This window comes from Oncorhynchus clarkii, unplaced genomic scaffold (genome assembly GCF_045791955.1).
Source record: "Oncorhynchus clarkii lewisi isolate Uvic-CL-2024 unplaced genomic scaffold, UVic_Ocla_1.0 unplaced_contig_4922_pilon_pilon, whole genome shotgun sequence".
Taxonomy (NCBI): Eukaryota; Metazoa; Chordata; class Actinopteri; order Salmoniformes; family Salmonidae; genus Oncorhynchus; species Oncorhynchus clarkii.
Window position 1 is genome coordinate 38,270 of NW_027258138.1, and position 17,722 is coordinate 55,991.

The following is a 17,722-nucleotide window of genomic DNA, read 5'->3' on the forward strand; positions in this document are numbered from 1 at the left end:
GGTTATCAGAAGACCAAAATGTATCTCTGAGGCCTTAGTTGACTTATAAACAGACCCCAGTCATTCATCTGATAAGTAAAAAAAAATGGAAATAGTCTCAAATCTCCTTCTCAACACGAAACTCAATAGAACTCCGAATTTAACACATTCCTAGCTTATTTTTAACATCAAGATCAGGGGAGAGCGCGAACGCAGTCCCCCACTACCAGAAATTATGCAATCGAGATTTCCACATTTGAGAAATTCGCAGGGGTCAGCACAGCCGGAGTGCAATGGCTGAGCCTCGCCCTGGGTGAACCGCCTTCGTGATCACGGTGTCTCCCTTGCCAGGTAAGTATGAGTTGTACACGTTGGTAGAGGAGCACTCCTTCCAGGACAAAGGTGTTTGACTCACGGTTACCACTTCTACTACTGATAATACCACATCATATTGAACAGGGTTTAATGACGTTTACGAATACAGTTGCGGACAAGGCGAAAAAAAAGCAATACATTTTGTTTTACTATATTATATCACGGACCGACTATTTTCCCATCAAGCAACACGGTATAAATTATATATGCATTGAATTTGTTTTCTAAATGTCCGTCTACATAATCACATTCATCGCAATAAACTGAAGTGTTTTAATATGCCTAAATACAATTTGGCAGAATACCTCACTTCACATTCTCACTGCAACAAAAAAAAAACCTGCAGAAATGTCTGTGGAATGGATCTGCATCTTGGAACAACAGAATCCATCTTATTGACTGATTTTATCAGGAAATAAGTGGACCAGGGACATGTCTGTGGCGTGGTAATGGTTGACCAGGGAAATGTCTGTGGAATGGTAATGATTGACCAGGGAAATGTCTGTGGCATGGTAATGATTGACCAGGGAAATGTCTGTGTTATGGTAATGGTTGACCAGGGAAATGTCTGTTGTCATGGAAATGGTTGACCAGGGAAATGTCTGTGGCATGGTAATGGTTGACATTTACTGTGGTCTTAAATGACAAACTGTCCTATAAATGATTTAATAATCTAGCAAATAAAAGACCTCAATCCAGATTACGTCATGAGGGCACAAAATGATCCATTCACAAGTAGGCCTTTTCCTTGACATTATCAGGACATGACAGGCATAATCACCAGTGCTACAATAACATATCGCACACATCCGGGTTATCAGAAGACCAAAATGTATCTCTGAGGCCTTAGTTGACTTATAAACAGACCCCAGTCATTCATCTGATAAGTAAAAAAAAATGGAAATAGTCTCAAATCTCCTTCTCAACACGAAACTCAATAGAACTCCGAATTTAACACATTCCTAGCTTATTTTTAACATCAAGATCAGGGGAGAGCGCGAACGCAGTCCCCCACTACCAGAAATTATGCAATCGAGATTTCCACATTTGAGAAATTCGCAGGGGTCAGCACAGCCGGAGTGCAATGGCTGAGCCTCGCCCTGGGTGAACCGCCTTCGTGATCACGGTGTCTCCCTTGCCAGGTAAGTATGAGTTGTACACGTTGGTAGAGGAGCACTCCTTCCAGGACAAAGGTGTTTGACTCACGGTTACCACTTCTACTACTGATAATACCACATCATATTGAACAGGGTTTAATGACGTTTACGAATACAGTTGCGGACAAGGCGAAAAAAAAGCAATACATTTTGTTTTACTATATTATATCACGGACCGACTATTTTCCCATCAAGCAACACGGTATAAATTATATATGCATTGAATTTGTTTTCTAAATGTCCGTCTACATAATCACATTCATCGCAATAAACTGAAGTGTTTTAATATGCCTAAATACAATTTGGCAGAATACCTCACTTCACATTCTCACTGCAACAAAAAAAAAACCTGCAGAAATGTCTGTGGAATGGATCTGCATCTTGGAACAACAGAATCCATCTTATTGACTGATTTTATCAGGAAATAAGTGGACCAGGGACATGTCTGTGGCGTGGTAATGGTTGACCAGGGAAATGTCTGTGGAATGGTAATGATTGACCAGGGAAATGTCTGTGTTATGGTAATGGTTGACCAGGGAAATGTCTGTGGCATGGTATTGGTTGACCAGGGCAATGACTGTGGCATGGTAATGGTTGACATTTACTGTGGTCTTAAATGACAAACTGTCCTATAAATGATTTAATAATCTAGCAAATAAAAGACCTCAATCCAGATTACGTCATGAGGGCACAAAATGACCCATTCACAAGTAGGCCTTTTCCTTGACATTATCAGGACATGACAGGCATAATCACCAGTGCTACAATAACATATCGCACACATCCGGGTTATCAGAAGACCAAAATGTATCTCTGAGGCCTTAGTTGACTTATAAACAGACCCCAGTCATTCATCTGATAATTTAAAAAAAATGGAAATAGTGACAAATCTCCTTCTCAACACGAAACTCAATAGAACTCCGAATTTAACACATTCCTAGCTTATTTTTAACATCAAGATCAGGGGAGAGCGCGAACGCAGTCCCCCACTACCAGAAATTATGCAATCGAGATTTCCACATTTGAGAAATTCGCAGGGGTCAGCACAGCCGGAGTGCAATGGCTGAGCCTCGCCCTGGGTGAACCGCCTTCGTGATCACGGTGTCTCCCTTGCCAGGTAAGTATGAGTTGTACACGTTGGTAGAGGAGCACTCCTTCCAGGACAAAGGTGTTTGACTCACGGTTACCACTTCTACTACTGATAATACCACATCATATTGAACAGGGTTTAATGACGTTTACGAATACAGTTGCGGACAAGGCGAAAAAAAAGCAATACATTTTGTTTTACTATATTATATCACGGACCGACTATTTTCCCATCAAGCAACACGGTATAAATTATATATGCATTGAATTTGTTTTCTAAATGTCCGTCTACATAATCACATTCATCGCAATAAACTGAAGTGTTTTAATATGCCTAAATACAATTTGGCAGAATACCTCACTTCACATTCTCACTGCAACAAAAAAAAAACCTGCAGAAATGTCTGTGGAATGGATCTGCATCTTGGAACAACAGAATCCATCTTATTGACTGATTTTATCAGGAAATAAGTGGACCAGGGACATGTCTGTGGCGTGGTAATGGTTGACCAGGGAAATGTCTGTGGAATGGTAATGATTGACCAGGGAAATGTCTGATTGACCAGGGAAATGTCTGTTGTCATGGAAATGGTTGACCAGGGAAATGTCTGTGGCATGGTAATGGTTGACCAGGGCAATGTCTGTGGCATGGTAATGGTTGACCAGGGCAATGACTGTGGCATGGTAATGGTTGACATTTACTGTGGTCTTAAATGACAAACTGTCCTATAAATGATTTAATAATCTAGCAAATAAAAGACCTCAATCCAGATTACGTCATGAGGGCACAAAATGATCCATTCACAAGTAGGCCTTTTCCTTGACATTATCAGGACATGACAGGCATAATCACCAGTGCTACAATAACATATCGCACACATCCGGGTTATCAGAAGACCAAAATGTATCTCTGAGGCCTTAGTTGACTTATAAACAGACCCCAGTCATTCATCTGATAAGTAAAAAAAAATGGAAATAGTCTCAAATCTCCTTCTCAACACGAAACTCAATAGAACTCCGAATTTAACACATTCCTAGCTTATTTTTAACATCAAGATCAGGGGAGAGCGCGAACGCAGTCCCCCACTACCAGAAATTATGCAATCGAGATTTCCACATTTGAGAAATTCGCAGGGGTCAGCACAGCCGGAGTGCAATGGCTGAGCCTCGCCCTGGGTGAACCGCCTTCGTGATCACGGTGTCTCCCTTGCCAGGTAAGTATGAGTTGTACACGTTGGTAGAGGAGCACTCCTTCCAGGACAAAGGTGTTTGACTCACGGTTACCACTTCTACTACTGATAATACCACATCATATTGAACAGGGTTTAATGACGTTTACGAATACAGTTGCGGACAAGGCGAAAAAAAAGCAATACATTTTGTTTTACTATATTATATCACGGACCGACTATTTTCCCATCAAGCAACACGGTATAAATTATATATGCATTGAATTTGTTTTCTAAATGTCCGTCTACATAATCACATTCATCGCAATAAACTGAAGTGTTTTAATATGCCTAAATACAATTTGGCAGAATACCTCACTTCACATTCTCACTGCAACAAAAAAAAAAACCTGCAGAAATGTCTGTGGAATGGATCTGCATCTTGGAACAACAGAATCCATCTTATTGACTGATTTTATCAGGAAATAAGTGGACCAGGGACATGTCTGTGGCGTGGTAATGGTTGACCAGGGAAATGTCTGTGGAATGGTAATGATTGACCAGGGAAATGTCTGTGGCATGGTAATGATTGACCAGGGAAATGTCTGTGTTATGGTAATGGTTGACCAGGGAAATGTCTGTTGTCATGGAAATGGTTGACCAGGGAAATGTCTGTGGCATGGTAATGGTTGACCAGGGCAATGACTGTGGCATGGTAATGGTTGACATTTACTGTGGTCTTAAATGACAAACTGTCCTATAAATGATTTAATAATCTAGCAAATAAAAGACCTCAATCCAGATTACGTCATGAGGGCACAAAATGATCCATTCACAAGTAGGCCTTTTCCTTGACATTATCAGGACATGACAGGCATAATCACCAGTGCTACAATAACATATCGCACACATCCGGGTTATCAGAAGACCAAAATGTATCTCTGAGGCCTTAGTTGACTTATAAACAGACCCCAGTCATTCATCTGATAAGTAAAAAAAAATGGAAATAGTCTCAAATCTCCTTCTCAACACGAAACTCAATAGAACTCCGAATTTAACACATTCCTAGCTTATTTTTAACATCAAGATCAGGGGAGAGCGCGAACGCAGTCCCCCACTACCAGAAATTATGCAATCGAGATTTCCACATTTGAGAAATTCGCAGGGGTCAGCACAGCCGGAGTGCAATGGCTGAGCCTCGCCCTGGGTGAACCGCCTTCGTGATCACGGTGTCTCCCTTGCCAGGTAAGTATGAGTTGTACACGTTGGTAGAGGAGCACTCCTTCCAGGACAAAGGTGTTTGACTCACGGTTACCACTTCTACTACTGATAATACCACATCATATTGAACAGGGTTTAATGACGTTTACGAATACAGTTGCGGACAAGGCGAAAAAAAAGCAATACATTTTGTTTTACTATATTATATCACGGACCGACTATTTTCCCATCAAGCAACACGGTATAAATTATATATGCATTGAATTTGTTTTCTAAATGTCCGTCTACATAATCACATTCATTGGTGAACAACTGTAGCCTAATATATTTGTGGTGGTGTCTTCCGGGTTATCAGAAGACCAAAATGTATCTCTGAGGCCTTAGTTGACTTATAAACAGACCCCAGTCATTCATCTGATAATTTAAAAAAAATGGAAATAGTGACAAATCTCCTTCTCAACACGAAACTCAATAGAACTCCGAATTTAACACATTCCTAGCTTATTTTTAACATCAAGATCAAGGGAGAGCGCGAACGCAGTCCCCCACTACCAGAAATTTTGCAATCGAGATTTCCACATTTGAGAAATTCGCAGGGGTCAGCACAGCCGGAGTGCAATGGCTGAGCCTCGCCCTGGGTGAACCGCCTTCGTGATCACGGTGTCTCCCTTGCCAGGTAAGTATGAGTTGTACACGTTGGTAGAGGAGCACTCCTTCCAGGACAAAGGTGTTTGACTCACGGTTACCACTTCTACTACTGATAATACCACATCATATTGAACAGGGTTTAATGACGTTTACGAATACAGTTGCGGACAAGGCGAAAAAAAAGCAATACATTTTGTTTTACTATATTATATCACGGACCGACTATTTTCCCATCAAGCAACACGGTATAAATTATATATGCATTGAATTTGTTTTCTAAATGTCCGTCTACATAATCACATTCATCGCAATAAACTGAAGTGTTTTAATATGCCTAAATACAATTTGGCAGAATACCTCACTTCACATTCTCACTGCAACAAAAAAAAAACCTGCAGAAATGTCTGTGGAATGGATCTGCATCTTGGAACAACAGAATCCATCTTATTGACTGATTTTATCAGGAAATAAGTGGACCAGGGACATGTCTGTGGCGTGGTAATGGTTGACCAGGGAAATGTCTGTGTTATGGTAATGGTTGACCAGGGAAATGTCTGTTGTCATGGAAATGGTTGACCAGGGAAATGTCTGTGGCATGGTAATGGTTGACCAGGGCAATGACTGTGGCATGGTAATGGTTGACATTTACTGTGGTCTTAAATGACAAACTGTCCTATAAATGATTTAATAATCTAGCAAATAAAAGACCTCAATCCAGATTACGTCATGAGGGCACAAAATGATCCATTCACAAGTAGGCCTTTTCCTTGACATTATCAGGACATGACAGGCATAATCACCAGTGCTACAATAACATATCGCACACATCCGGGTTATCAGAAGACCAAAATGTATCTCTGAGGCCTTAGTTGACTTATAAACAGACCCCAGTCATTCATCTGATAATTTAAAAAAAATGGAAATAGTGACAAATCTCCTTCTCAACACGAAACTCAATAGAACTCCGAATTTAACACATTCCTAGCTTATTTTTAACATCAAGATCAGGGGAGAGCGCGAACGCAGTCCCCCACTACCAGAAATTATGCAATCGAGATTTCCACATTTGAGAAATTCGCAGGGGTCAGCACAGCCGGAGTGCAATGGCTGAGCCTCGCCCTGGGTGAACCGCCTTCGTGATCACGGTGTCTCCCTTGCCAGGTAAGTATGAGTTGTACACGTTGGTAGAGGAGCACTCCTTCCAGGACAAAGGTGTTTGACTCACGGTTACCACTTCTACTACTGATAATACCACATCATATTGAACAGGGTTTAATGACGTTTACGAATACAGTTGCGGACAAGGCGAAAAAAAAGCAATACATTTTGTTTTACTATATTATATCACGGACCGACTATTTTCCCATCAAGCAACACGGTAGAAATTCTATATACATTGCATTTGTTGTCTAAATGTCCGTCTACATAATCACATTCATTGGTGAACAACTGTAGCCTAATATATTTGTGGTGGTGTCTTCCGGGTTATCAGAAGACCAAAATGTATCTCTGAGGCCTTAGTTGACTTATAAACAGACCCCAGTCATTCATCTGATAATTAAAAAAAAATGGAAATAGTGACAAATCTCCTTCTCAACACGAAACTCAATAGAACTCCGAATTCAACACATTCCTAGCTTATTTTTAACATCAAGATCAGGGGAGAGCGCGAACGCAGTCCCCCACTACCAGAAAATTTCCACATTTGAGAAATTCGCAGGGGTCAGCACAGCCGGAGTGCAATGGCTGAGCCTCGCCCTGGGTGAACCGCCTTCGTGATCACGGTGTCTCCCTTGCCAGGTAAGTATGAGTTGTACACGTTGGTAGAGGAGCACTCCTTCCAGGACAAAGGTGTTTGACTCACGGTTACCACTTCTACTACTGATAATACCACATCATATTGAACAGGGTTTAATGACGTTTACGAATACAGTTGCGGACAAGGCGAAAAAAAAGCAATACATTTTGTTTTACTATATTATATCACGGACCGACTATTTTCCCATCAAGCAACACGGTATAAATTATATATGCATTGAATTTGTTTTCTAAATGTCCGTCTACATAATCACATTCATCGCAATAAACTGAAGTGTTTTAATATGCCTAAATACAATTTGGCAGAATACCTCACTTCACATTCTCACTGCAACAAAAAAAAAACCTGCAGAAATGTCTGTGGAATGGATCTGCATCTTGGAACAACAGAATCCATCTTATTGACTGATTTTATCAGGAAATAAGTGGACCAGGGACATGTCTGTGGCGTGGTAATGGTTGACCAGGGAAATGTCTGTGGAATGGTAATGATTGACCAGGGAAATGTCTGTGGCATGGTAATGATTGACCAGGGAAATGTCTGTGTTATGGTAATGGTTGACCAGGGAAATGTCTGTTGTCATGGAAATGGTTGACCAGGGAAAGGGCAAATGCAATGACTGTGGCATGGTAATGGTTGACATTTACTGTGGTCTTAAATGACAAACTGTCCTATAAATGATTTAATAATCTAGCAAATAAAAGACCTCAATCCAGATTACGTCATGAGGGCACAAAATGATCCATTCACAAGTAGGCCTTTTCCTTGACATTATCAGGACATGACAGGCATAATCACCAGTGCTACAATAACATATCGCACACATCCGGGTTATCAGAAGACCAAAATGTATCTCTGAGGCCTTAGTTGACTTATAAACAGACCCCAGTCATTCATCTGATAAGTAAAAAAAAATGGAAATAGTCTCAAATCTCCTTCTCAACACGAAACTCAATAGAACTCCGAATTTAACACATTCCTAGCTTATTTTTAACATCAAGATCAGGGGAGAGCGCGAACGCAGTCCCCCACTACCAGAAATTATGCAATCGAGATTTCCACATTTGAGAAATTCGCAGGGGTCAGCACAGCCGGAGTGCAATGGCTGAGCCTCGCCCTGGGTGAACCGCCTTCGTGATCACGGTGTCTCCCTTGCCAGGTAAGTATGAGTTGTACACGTTGGTAGAGGAGCACTCCTTCCAGGACAAAGGTGTTTGACTCACGGTTACCACTTCTACTACTGATAATACCACATCATATTGAACAGGGTTTAATGACGTTTACGAATACAGTTGCGGACAAGGCGAAAAAAAAGCAATACATTTTGTTTTACTATATTATATCACGGACCGACTATTTTCCCATCAAGCAACACGGTATAAATTATATATGCATTGCATTTGTTGTCTAAATGTCCGTCTACATAATCACATTCATTGGTGAACAACTGTAGCCTAATATATTTGTGGTGGTGTCTTCCGGGTTATCAGAAGACCAAAATGTATCTCTGAGGCCTTAGTTGACTTATAAACAGACCCCAGTCATTCATCTGATAATTAAAAAAAAATGGAAATAGTGACAAATCTCCTTCTCAACACGAAACTCAATAGAACTCCGAATTTAACACATTCCTAGCTTATTTTTAACATCAAGATCAGGGGAGAGCGCGAACGCAGTCCCCCACTACCAGAAATTCCACATTTGAGAAATTCGCAGGGGTCAGCACAGCCGGAGTGCAATGGCTGAGCCTCGCCCTGGGTGAACCGCCTTCGTGATCACGGTGTCTCCCTTGCCAGGTAAGTATGAGTTGTACACGTTGGTAGAGGAGCACTCCTTCCAGGACAAAGGTGTTTGACTCACGGTTACCACTTCTACTACTGATAATACCACATCATATTGAACAGGGTTTAATGACGTTTACGAATACAGTTGCGGACAAGGCGAAAAAAAAGCAATACATTTTGTTTTACTATATTATATCACGGACCGACTATTTTCCCATCAAGCAACACGGTATAAATTATATATGCATTGAATTTGTTTTCTAAATGTCCGTCTACATAATCACATTCATCGCAATAAACTGAAGTGTTTTAATATGCCTAAATACAATTTGGCAGAATACCTCACTTCACATTCTCACTGCAACAAAAAAAAAACCTGCAGAAATGTCTGTGGAATGGATCTGCATCTTGGAACAACAGAATCCATCTTATTGACTGATTTTATCAGGAAATAAGTGGACCAGGGACATGTCTGTGGCGTGGTAATGGTTGACCAGGGAAATGTCTGTGGAATGGTAATGATTGACCAGGGAAATGTCTGTGGCATGGTAATGATTGACCAGGGAAATGTCTGTGTTATGGTAATGGTTGACCAGGGAAATGTCTGTTGTCATGGAAATGGTTGACCAGGGAAATGTCTGTGGCATGGTAATGGTTGACCAGGGCAATGACTGTGGCATGGTAATGGTTGACATTTACTGTGGTCTTAAATGACAAACTGTCCTATAAATGATTTAATAAACTAGCAAATAAAAGACCTCAATCCAGATTACGTCATGAGGGCACAAAATGATCCATTCACAAGTAGGCCTTTTCCTTGACATTATCAGGACATGACAGGCATAATCACCAGTGCTACAATAACATATCGCACACATCCGGGTTATCAGAAGACCAAAATGTATCTCTGAGGCCTTAGTTGACTTATAAACAGACCCCAGTCATTCATCTGATAAGTAAAAAAAAATGGAAATAGTCTCAAATCTCCTTCTCAACACGAAACTCAATAGAACTCCGAATTTAACACATTCCTAGCTTATTTTTAACATCAAGATCAGGGGAGAGCGCGAACGCAGTCCCCCACTACCAGAAATTATGCAATCAAGATTTCCACATTTGAGAAATTCGCAGGGGTCAGCACAGCCGGAGTGCAATGGCTGAGCCTCGCCCTGGGTGAACCGCCTTCGTGATCACGGTGTCTCCCTTGCCAGGTAAGTATGAGTTGTACACGTTGGTAGAGGAGCACTCCTTCCAGGACAAAGGTGTTTGACTCACGGTTACCACTTCTACTACTGATAATACCACATCATATTGAACAGGGTTTAATGACGTTTACGAATACAGTTGCGGACAAGGCGAAAAAAAAGCAATACATTTTGTTTTACTATATTATATCACGGACCGACTATTTTCCCATCAAGCAACACGGTATAAATTATATATGCATTGAATTTGTTTTCTAAATGTCCGTCTACATAATCACATTCATCGCAATAAACTGAAGTGTTTTAATATGCCTAAATACAATTTGGCAGAATACCTCACTTCACATTCTCACTGCAACAAAAAAAAAACCTGCAGAAATGTCTGTGGAATGGATCTGCATCTTGGAACAACAGAATCCATCTTATTGACTGATTTTATCAGGAAATAAGTGGACCAGGGACATGTCTGTGGCGTGGTAATGGTTGACCAGGGAAATGTCTGTGGAATGGTAATGATTGACCAGGGAAATGTCTGTGGCATGGTAATGATTGACCAGGGAAATGTCTGTGTTATGGTAATGGTTGACCAGGGAAATGTCTGTTGTCATGGAAATGGTTGACCAGGGAAATGTCTGTGGCATGGTAATGGTTGACATTTACTGTGGTCTTAAATGACAAACTGTCCTATAAATGATTTAATAATCTAGCAAATAAAAGACCTCAATCCAGATTACGTCATGAGGGCACAAAATGATCCATTCACAAGTAGGCCTTTTCCTTGACATTATCAGGACATGACAGGCATAATCACCAGTGCTACAATAACATATCGCACAGAAGACCACCGGGTTATCAGAAGACCAAAATGTATCTCTGAGGCCTTAGTTGACTTATAAACAGACCCCAGTCATTCATCTGATAAGTAAAAAAAAATGGAAATAGTCTCAAATCTCCTTCTCAACACGAAACTCAATAGAACTCCGAATTTAACACATTCCTAGCTTATTTTTAACATCAAGATCAGGGGAGAGCGCGAACGCAGTCCCCCACTACCAGAAATTATGCAATCGAGATTTCCACATTTGAGAAATTCGCAGGGGTCAGCACAGCCGGAGTGCAATGGCTGAGCCTCGCCCTGGGTGAACCGCCTTCGTGATCACGGTGTCTCCCTTGCCAGGTAAGTATGAGTTGTACACGTTGGTAGAGGAGCACTCCTTCCAGGACAAAGGTGTTTGACTCACGGTTACCACTTCTACTACTGATAATACCACATCATATTGAACAGGGTTTAATGACGTTTACGAATACAGTTGCGGACAAGGCGAAAAAAAAGCAATACATTTTGTTTTACTATATTATATCACGGACCGACTATTTTCCCATCAAGCAACACGGTATAAATTATATATGCATTGAATTTGTTTTCTAAATGTCCGTCTACATAATCACATTCATCGCAATAAACTGAAGTGTTTTAATATGCCTAAATACAATTTGGCAGAATACCTCACTTCACATTCTCACTGCAACAAAAAAAAAACCTGCAGAAATGTCTGTGGAATGGATCTGCATCTTGGAACAACAGAATCCATCTTATTGACTGATTTTATCAGGAAATAAGTGGACCAGGGACATGTCTGTGGCGTGGTAATGGTTGACCAGGGAAATGTCTGTGGAATGGTAATGATTGACCAGGGAAATGTCTGTGGCATGGTAATGATTGACCAGGGAAATGTCTGTGTTATGGTAATGGTTGACCAGGGAAATGTCTGTTGTCATGGAAATGGTTGACCAGGGAAATGTCTGTGGCATGGTAATGGTTGACATTTACTGTGGTCTTAAATGACAAACTGTCCTATAAATGATTTAATAATCTAGCAAATAAAAGACCTCAATCCAGATTACGTCATGAGGGCACAAAATGATCCATTCACAAGTAGGCCTTTTCCTTGACATTATCAGGACATGACAGGCATAATCACCAGTGCTACAATAACATATCGCACACATCCGGGTTATCAGAAGACCAAAATGTATCTCTGAGGCCTTAGTTGACTTATAAACAGACCCCAGTCATTCATCTGATAAGTAAAAAAAAATGGAAATAGTCTCAAATCTCCTTCTCAACACGAAACTCAATAGAACTCCGAATTTAACACATTCCTAGCTTATTTTTAATATCAAGATCAGGGGAGAGCGCGAACGCAGTCCCCCACTACCAGAAATTATGCAATCGAGATTTCCACATTTGAGAAATTCGCAGGGGTCAGCACAGCCGGAGTGCAATGGCTGAGCCTCGCCCTGGGTGAACCGCCTTCGTGATCACGGTGTCTCCCTTGCCAGGTAAGTATGAGTTGTACACGTTGGTAGAGGAGCACTCCTTCCAGGACAAAGGTGTTTGACTCACGGTTACCACTTCTACTACTGATAATACCACATCATATTGAACAGGGTTTAATGACGTTTACGAATACAGTTGCGGACAAGGCGAAAAAAAAGCAATACATTTTGTTTTACTATATTATATCACGGACCGACTATTTTCCCATCAAGCAACACGGTAGAAATTCTATATACATTGCATTTGTTGTCTAAATGTCCGTCTACATAATCACATTCATTGGTGAACAACTGTAGCCTAATATATTTGTGGTGGTGTCTTCCGGGTTATCAGAAGACCAAAATGTATCTCTGAGGCCTTAGTTGACTTATAAACAGACCCCAGTCATTCATCTGATAATTAAAAAAAAATAGAAATAGTGACAAATCTCCTTCTCAACACGAAACTCAATAGAACTCCGAATTCAACACATTCCTAGCTTATTTTTAACATCAAGATCAGGGGAGAGCGCGAACGCAGTCCCCCACTACCAGAAAATTTCCACATTTGAGAAATTCGCAGGGGTCAGCACAGCCGGAGTGCAATGGCTGAGCCTCGCCCTGGGTGAACCGCCTTCGTGATCACGGTGTCTCCCTTGCCAGGTAAGTATGAGTTGTACACGTTGGTAGAGGAGCACTCCTTCCAGGACAAAGGTGTTTGACTCACGGTTACCACTTCTACTACTGATAATACCACATCATATTGAACAGGGTTTAATGACGTTTACGAATACAGTTGCGGACAAGGCGAAAAAAAAGCAATACATTTTGTTTTACTATATTATATCACGGACCGACTATTTTCCCATCAAGCAACACGGTATAAATTACATATGCATTGAATTTGTTTTCTAAATGTCCGTCTACATAATCACATTCATCGCAATAAACTGAAGTGTTTTAATATGCCTAAATACAATTTGGCAGAATACCTCACTTCACATTCTCACTGCAACAAAAAAAAAACCTGCAGAAATGTCTGTGGAATGGATCTGCATCTTGGAACAACAGAATCCATCTTATTGACTGATTTTATCAGGAAATAAGTGGACCAGGGACATGTCTGTGGCGTGGTAATGGTTGACCAGGGAAATGTCTGTGGAATGGTAATGATTGACCAGGGAAATGTCTGTGGCATGGTAATGATTGACCAGGGAAATGTCTGTGTTATGGTAATGGTTGACCAGGGAAATGTCTGTTGTCATGGAAATGGTTGACCAGGGAAATGTCTGTGGCATGGTAATGGTTGACCAGGGCAATGACTGTGGCATGGTAATGGTTGACATTTACTGTGGTCTTAAATGACAAACTGTCCTATAAATGATTTAATAAACTAGCAAATAAAAGACCTCAATCCAGATTACGTCATGAGGGCACAAAATGATCCATTCACAAGTAGGCCTTTTCCTTGACATTATCAGGACATGACAGGCATAATCACCAGTGCTACAATAACATATCGCACACATCCGGGTTATCAGAAGACCAAAATGTATCTCTGAGGCCTTAGTTGACTTATAAACAGACCCCAGTCATTCATCTGATAAGTAAAAAAAAATGGAAATAGTCTCAAATCTCCTTCTCAACACGAAACTCAATAGAACTCCGAATTTAACACATTCCTAGCTTATTTTTAACATCAAGATCAGGGGAGAGCGCGAACGCAGTCCCCCACTACCAGAAATTATGCAATCGAGATTTCCACATTTGAGAAATTCGCAGGGGTCAGCACAGCCGGAGTGCAATGGCTGAGCCTCGCCCTGGGTGAACCGCCTTCGTGATCACGGTGTCTCCCTTGCCAGGTAAGTATGAGTTGTACACGTTGGTAGAGGAGCACTCCTTCCAGGACAAAGGTGTTTGACTCACGGTTACCACTTCTACTACTGATAATACCACATCATATTGAACAGGGTTTAATGACGTTTACGAATACAGTTGCGGACAAGGCGAAAAAAAAGCAATACATTTTGTTTTACTATATTATATCACGGACCGACTATTTTCCCATCAAGCAACACGGTATAAATTATATATGCATTGAATTTGTTTTCTAAATGTCCGTCTACATAATCACATTCATCGCAATAAACTGAAGTGTTTTAATATGCCTAAATACAATTTGGCAGAATACCTCACTTCACATTCTCACTGCAACAAAAAAAAAACCTGCAGAAATGTCTGTGGAATGGATCTGCATCTTGGAACAACAGAATCCATCTTATTGACTGATTTTATCAGGAAATAAGTGGACCAGGGACATGTCTGTGGCGTGGTAATGGTTGACCAGGGAAATGTCTGTGGAATGGTAATGATTGACCAGGGAAATGTCTGTGGCATGGTAATGATTGACCAGGGAAATGTCTGTGTTATGGTAATGGTTGACCAGGGAAATGTCTGTTGTCATGGAAATGGTTGACCAGGGAAATGTCTGTGGCATGGTAATGGTTGACATTTACTGTGGTCTTAAATGACAAACTGTCCTATAAATGATTTAATAATCTAGCAAATAAAAGACCTCAATCCAGATTACGTCATGAGGGCACAAAATGATCCATTCACAAGTAGGCCTTTTCCTTGACATTATCAGGACATGACAGGCATAATCACCAGTGCTACAATAACATATCGCACACATCCGGGTTATCAGAAGACCAAAATGTATCTCTGAGGCCTTAGTTGACTTATAAACAGACCCCAGTCATTCATCTGATAAGTAAAAAAAAATGGAAATAGTCTCAAATCTCCTTCTCAACACGAAACTCAATAGAACTCCGAATTTAACACATTCCTAGCTTATTTTTAACATCAAGATCAGGGGAGAGCGCGAACGCAGTCCCCCACTACCAGAAATTATGCAATCGAGATTTCCACATTTGAGAAATTCGCAGGGGTCAGCACAGCCGGAGTGCAATGGCTGAGCCTCGCCCTGGGTGAACCGCCTTCGTGATCACGGTGTCTCCCTTGCCAGGTAAGTATGAGTTGTACACGTTGGTAGAGGAGCACTCCTTCCAGGACAAAGGTGTTTGACTCACGGTTACCACTTCTACTACTGATAATACCACATCATATTGAACAGGGTTTAATGACGTTTACGAATACAGTTGCGGACAAGGCGAAAAAAAAGCAATACATTTTGTTTTACTATATTATATCACGGACCGACTATTTTCCCATCAAGCAACACGGTATAAATTATATATGCATTGAATTTGTTTTCTAAATGTCCGTCTACATAATCACATTCATCGCAATAAACTGAAGTGTTTTAATATGCCTAAATACAATTTGGCAGAATACCTCACTTCACATTCTCACTGCAACAAAAAAAAAACCTGCAGAAATGTCTGTGGAATGGATCTGCATCTTGGAACAACAGAATCCATCTTATTGACTGATTTTATCAGGAAATAAGTGGACCAGGGACATGTCTGTGGCGTGGTAATGGTTGACCAGGGAAATGTCTGTGGAATGGTAATGATTGACCAGGGAAATGTCTGTGGCATGGTAATGATTGACCAGGGAAATGTCTGTGTTATGGTAATGGTTGACCAGGGAAATGTCTGTTGTCATGGAAATGGTTGACCAGGGAAATGTCTGTGGCATGGTAATGGTTGACATTTACTGTGGTCTTAAATGACAAACTGTCCTATAAATGATTTAATAATCTAGCAAATAAAAGACCTCAATCCAGATTACGTCATGAGGGCACAAAATGATCCATTCACAAGTAGGCCTTTTCCTTGACATTATCAGGACATGACAGGCATAATCACCAGTGCTACAATAACATATCGCACACATCCGGGTTATCAGAAGACCAAAATGTATCTCTGAGGCCTTAGTTGACTTATAAACAGACCCCAGTCATTCATCTGATAAGTAAAAAAAAATGGAAATAGTCTCAAATCTCCTTCTCAACACGAAACTCAATAGAACTCCGAATTTAACACATTCCTAGCTTATTTTTAACATCAAGATCAGGGGAGAGCGCGAAAGCAGTCCCCCACTAGCAGAAATTATGCAATCGAGATTTCCACATTTGAGAAATTCGCAGGGGTCAGCACAGCCGGAGTGCAATGGCTGAGCCTCGCCCTGGGTGAACCGCCTTCGTGATCACGGTGTCTCCCTTGCCAGGTAAGTATGAGTTGTACACGTTGGTAGAGGAGCACTCCTTCCAGGACAAAGGTGTTTGACTCACGGTTACCACTTCTACTACTGATAATACCACATCATATTGAACAGGGTTTAATGACGTTTACGAATACAGTTGCGGACAAGGCGAAAAAAAGCAATACATTTTGTTTTACTATATTATATCACGGACCGACTATTTTCCCATCAAGCAACACGGTATAAATTATATATGCATTGAATTTGTTTTCTAAATGTCCGTCTACATAATCACATTCATCGCAATAAACTGAAGTGTTTTAATATGCCTAAATACAATTTGGCAGAATACCTCACTTCACATTCTCACTGCAACAAAAAAAAAACCTGCAGAAATGTCTGTGGAATGGATCTGCATCTTGGAACAACAGAATCCATCTTATTGACTGATTTTATCAGGAAATAAGTGGACCAGGGACATGTCTGTGGCGTGGTAATGGTTGACCAGGGAAATGTCTGTGGAATGGTAATGATTGACCAGGGAAATGTCTGTGGCATGGTAATGATTGACCAGGGAAATGTCTGTGTTATGGTAATGGTTGACCAGGGAAATGTCTGTTGTCATGGAAATGGTTGACCAGGGAAATGTCTGTGGCATGGTAATGGTTGACCAGGGCAATGACTGTGGCATGGTAATGGTTGACATTTACTGTGGTCTTAAATGACAAACTGTCCTATAAATGATTTAATAATCTAGCAAATAAAAGACCTCAATCCAGATTACGTC

General features: G+C 40.8%; 14 non-coding genes and 3 pseudogenes across 14 annotated transcripts; all 17 read right to left on the reverse strand.

The window, feature by feature from the left end:
• Window positions 1–174: 174 nt before the first annotated feature.
• Window positions 175–338, reverse strand: LOC139395819 (U1 spliceosomal RNA). Its single transcript, XR_011630610.1, has one exon. It is a non-coding gene; the product is annotated as a U1 spliceosomal RNA (small nuclear RNA).
• Window positions 339–1,340: 1,002 nt separating this feature from the next.
• LOC139395820 (U1 spliceosomal RNA) lies at window positions 1,341–1,504 on the reverse strand. The gene has a single exon (XR_011630611.1). It is a non-coding gene; the product is annotated as a U1 spliceosomal RNA (small nuclear RNA).
• A 968-nt stretch (window positions 1,505–2,472) lies between these two features.
• On the reverse strand, window positions 2,473–2,636 carry LOC139395821 (U1 spliceosomal RNA). Its single transcript, XR_011630612.1, has one exon. It is a non-coding gene; the product is annotated as a U1 spliceosomal RNA (small nuclear RNA).
• Window positions 2,637–3,658: 1,022 nt separating this feature from the next.
• On the reverse strand, window positions 3,659–3,822 carry LOC139395822 (U1 spliceosomal RNA). The gene has a single exon (XR_011630613.1). It is a non-coding gene; the product is annotated as a U1 spliceosomal RNA (small nuclear RNA).
• Window positions 3,823–4,858: 1,036 nt separating this feature from the next.
• On the reverse strand, window positions 4,859–5,022 carry LOC139395823 (U1 spliceosomal RNA). The gene has a single exon (XR_011630614.1). It is a non-coding gene; the product is annotated as a U1 spliceosomal RNA (small nuclear RNA).
• Window positions 5,023–5,510: 488 nt separating this feature from the next.
• Window positions 5,511–5,674, reverse strand: LOC139395837 (U1 spliceosomal RNA). The gene has a single exon (XR_011630628.1). It is a non-coding gene; the product is annotated as a U1 spliceosomal RNA (small nuclear RNA).
• Window positions 5,675–6,643: 969 nt separating this feature from the next.
• LOC139395824 (U1 spliceosomal RNA) lies at window positions 6,644–6,807 on the reverse strand. Its single transcript, XR_011630615.1, has one exon. It is a non-coding gene; the product is annotated as a U1 spliceosomal RNA (small nuclear RNA).
• Window positions 6,808–7,295: 488 nt separating this feature from the next.
• Window positions 7,296–7,446, reverse strand: LOC139395793 (U1 spliceosomal RNA; annotated as a pseudogene).
• Window positions 7,447–8,460: 1,014 nt separating this feature from the next.
• LOC139395825 (U1 spliceosomal RNA) lies at window positions 8,461–8,624 on the reverse strand. Its single transcript, XR_011630616.1, has one exon. It is a non-coding gene; the product is annotated as a U1 spliceosomal RNA (small nuclear RNA).
• A 488-nt stretch (window positions 8,625–9,112) lies between these two features.
• Window positions 9,113–9,261, reverse strand: LOC139395792 (U1 spliceosomal RNA; annotated as a pseudogene).
• A 1,035-nt stretch (window positions 9,262–10,296) lies between these two features.
• On the reverse strand, window positions 10,297–10,460 carry LOC139395835 (U1 spliceosomal RNA). The gene has a single exon (XR_011630626.1). It is a non-coding gene; the product is annotated as a U1 spliceosomal RNA (small nuclear RNA).
• Window positions 10,461–11,467: 1,007 nt separating this feature from the next.
• On the reverse strand, window positions 11,468–11,631 carry LOC139395826 (U1 spliceosomal RNA). Its single transcript, XR_011630617.1, has one exon. It is a non-coding gene; the product is annotated as a U1 spliceosomal RNA (small nuclear RNA).
• A 1,002-nt stretch (window positions 11,632–12,633) lies between these two features.
• On the reverse strand, window positions 12,634–12,797 carry LOC139395827 (U1 spliceosomal RNA). The gene has a single exon (XR_011630618.1). It is a non-coding gene; the product is annotated as a U1 spliceosomal RNA (small nuclear RNA).
• Window positions 12,798–13,285: 488 nt separating this feature from the next.
• Window positions 13,286–13,436, reverse strand: LOC139395794 (U1 spliceosomal RNA; annotated as a pseudogene).
• Window positions 13,437–14,471: 1,035 nt separating this feature from the next.
• Window positions 14,472–14,635, reverse strand: LOC139395829 (U1 spliceosomal RNA). The gene has a single exon (XR_011630620.1). It is a non-coding gene; the product is annotated as a U1 spliceosomal RNA (small nuclear RNA).
• A 1,002-nt stretch (window positions 14,636–15,637) lies between these two features.
• LOC139395830 (U1 spliceosomal RNA) lies at window positions 15,638–15,801 on the reverse strand. The gene has a single exon (XR_011630621.1). It is a non-coding gene; the product is annotated as a U1 spliceosomal RNA (small nuclear RNA).
• Window positions 15,802–16,803: 1,002 nt separating this feature from the next.
• On the reverse strand, window positions 16,804–16,967 carry LOC139395844 (U1 spliceosomal RNA). Its single transcript, XR_011630635.1, has one exon. It is a non-coding gene; the product is annotated as a U1 spliceosomal RNA (small nuclear RNA).
• Window positions 16,968–17,722: the final 755 nt, after the last annotated feature.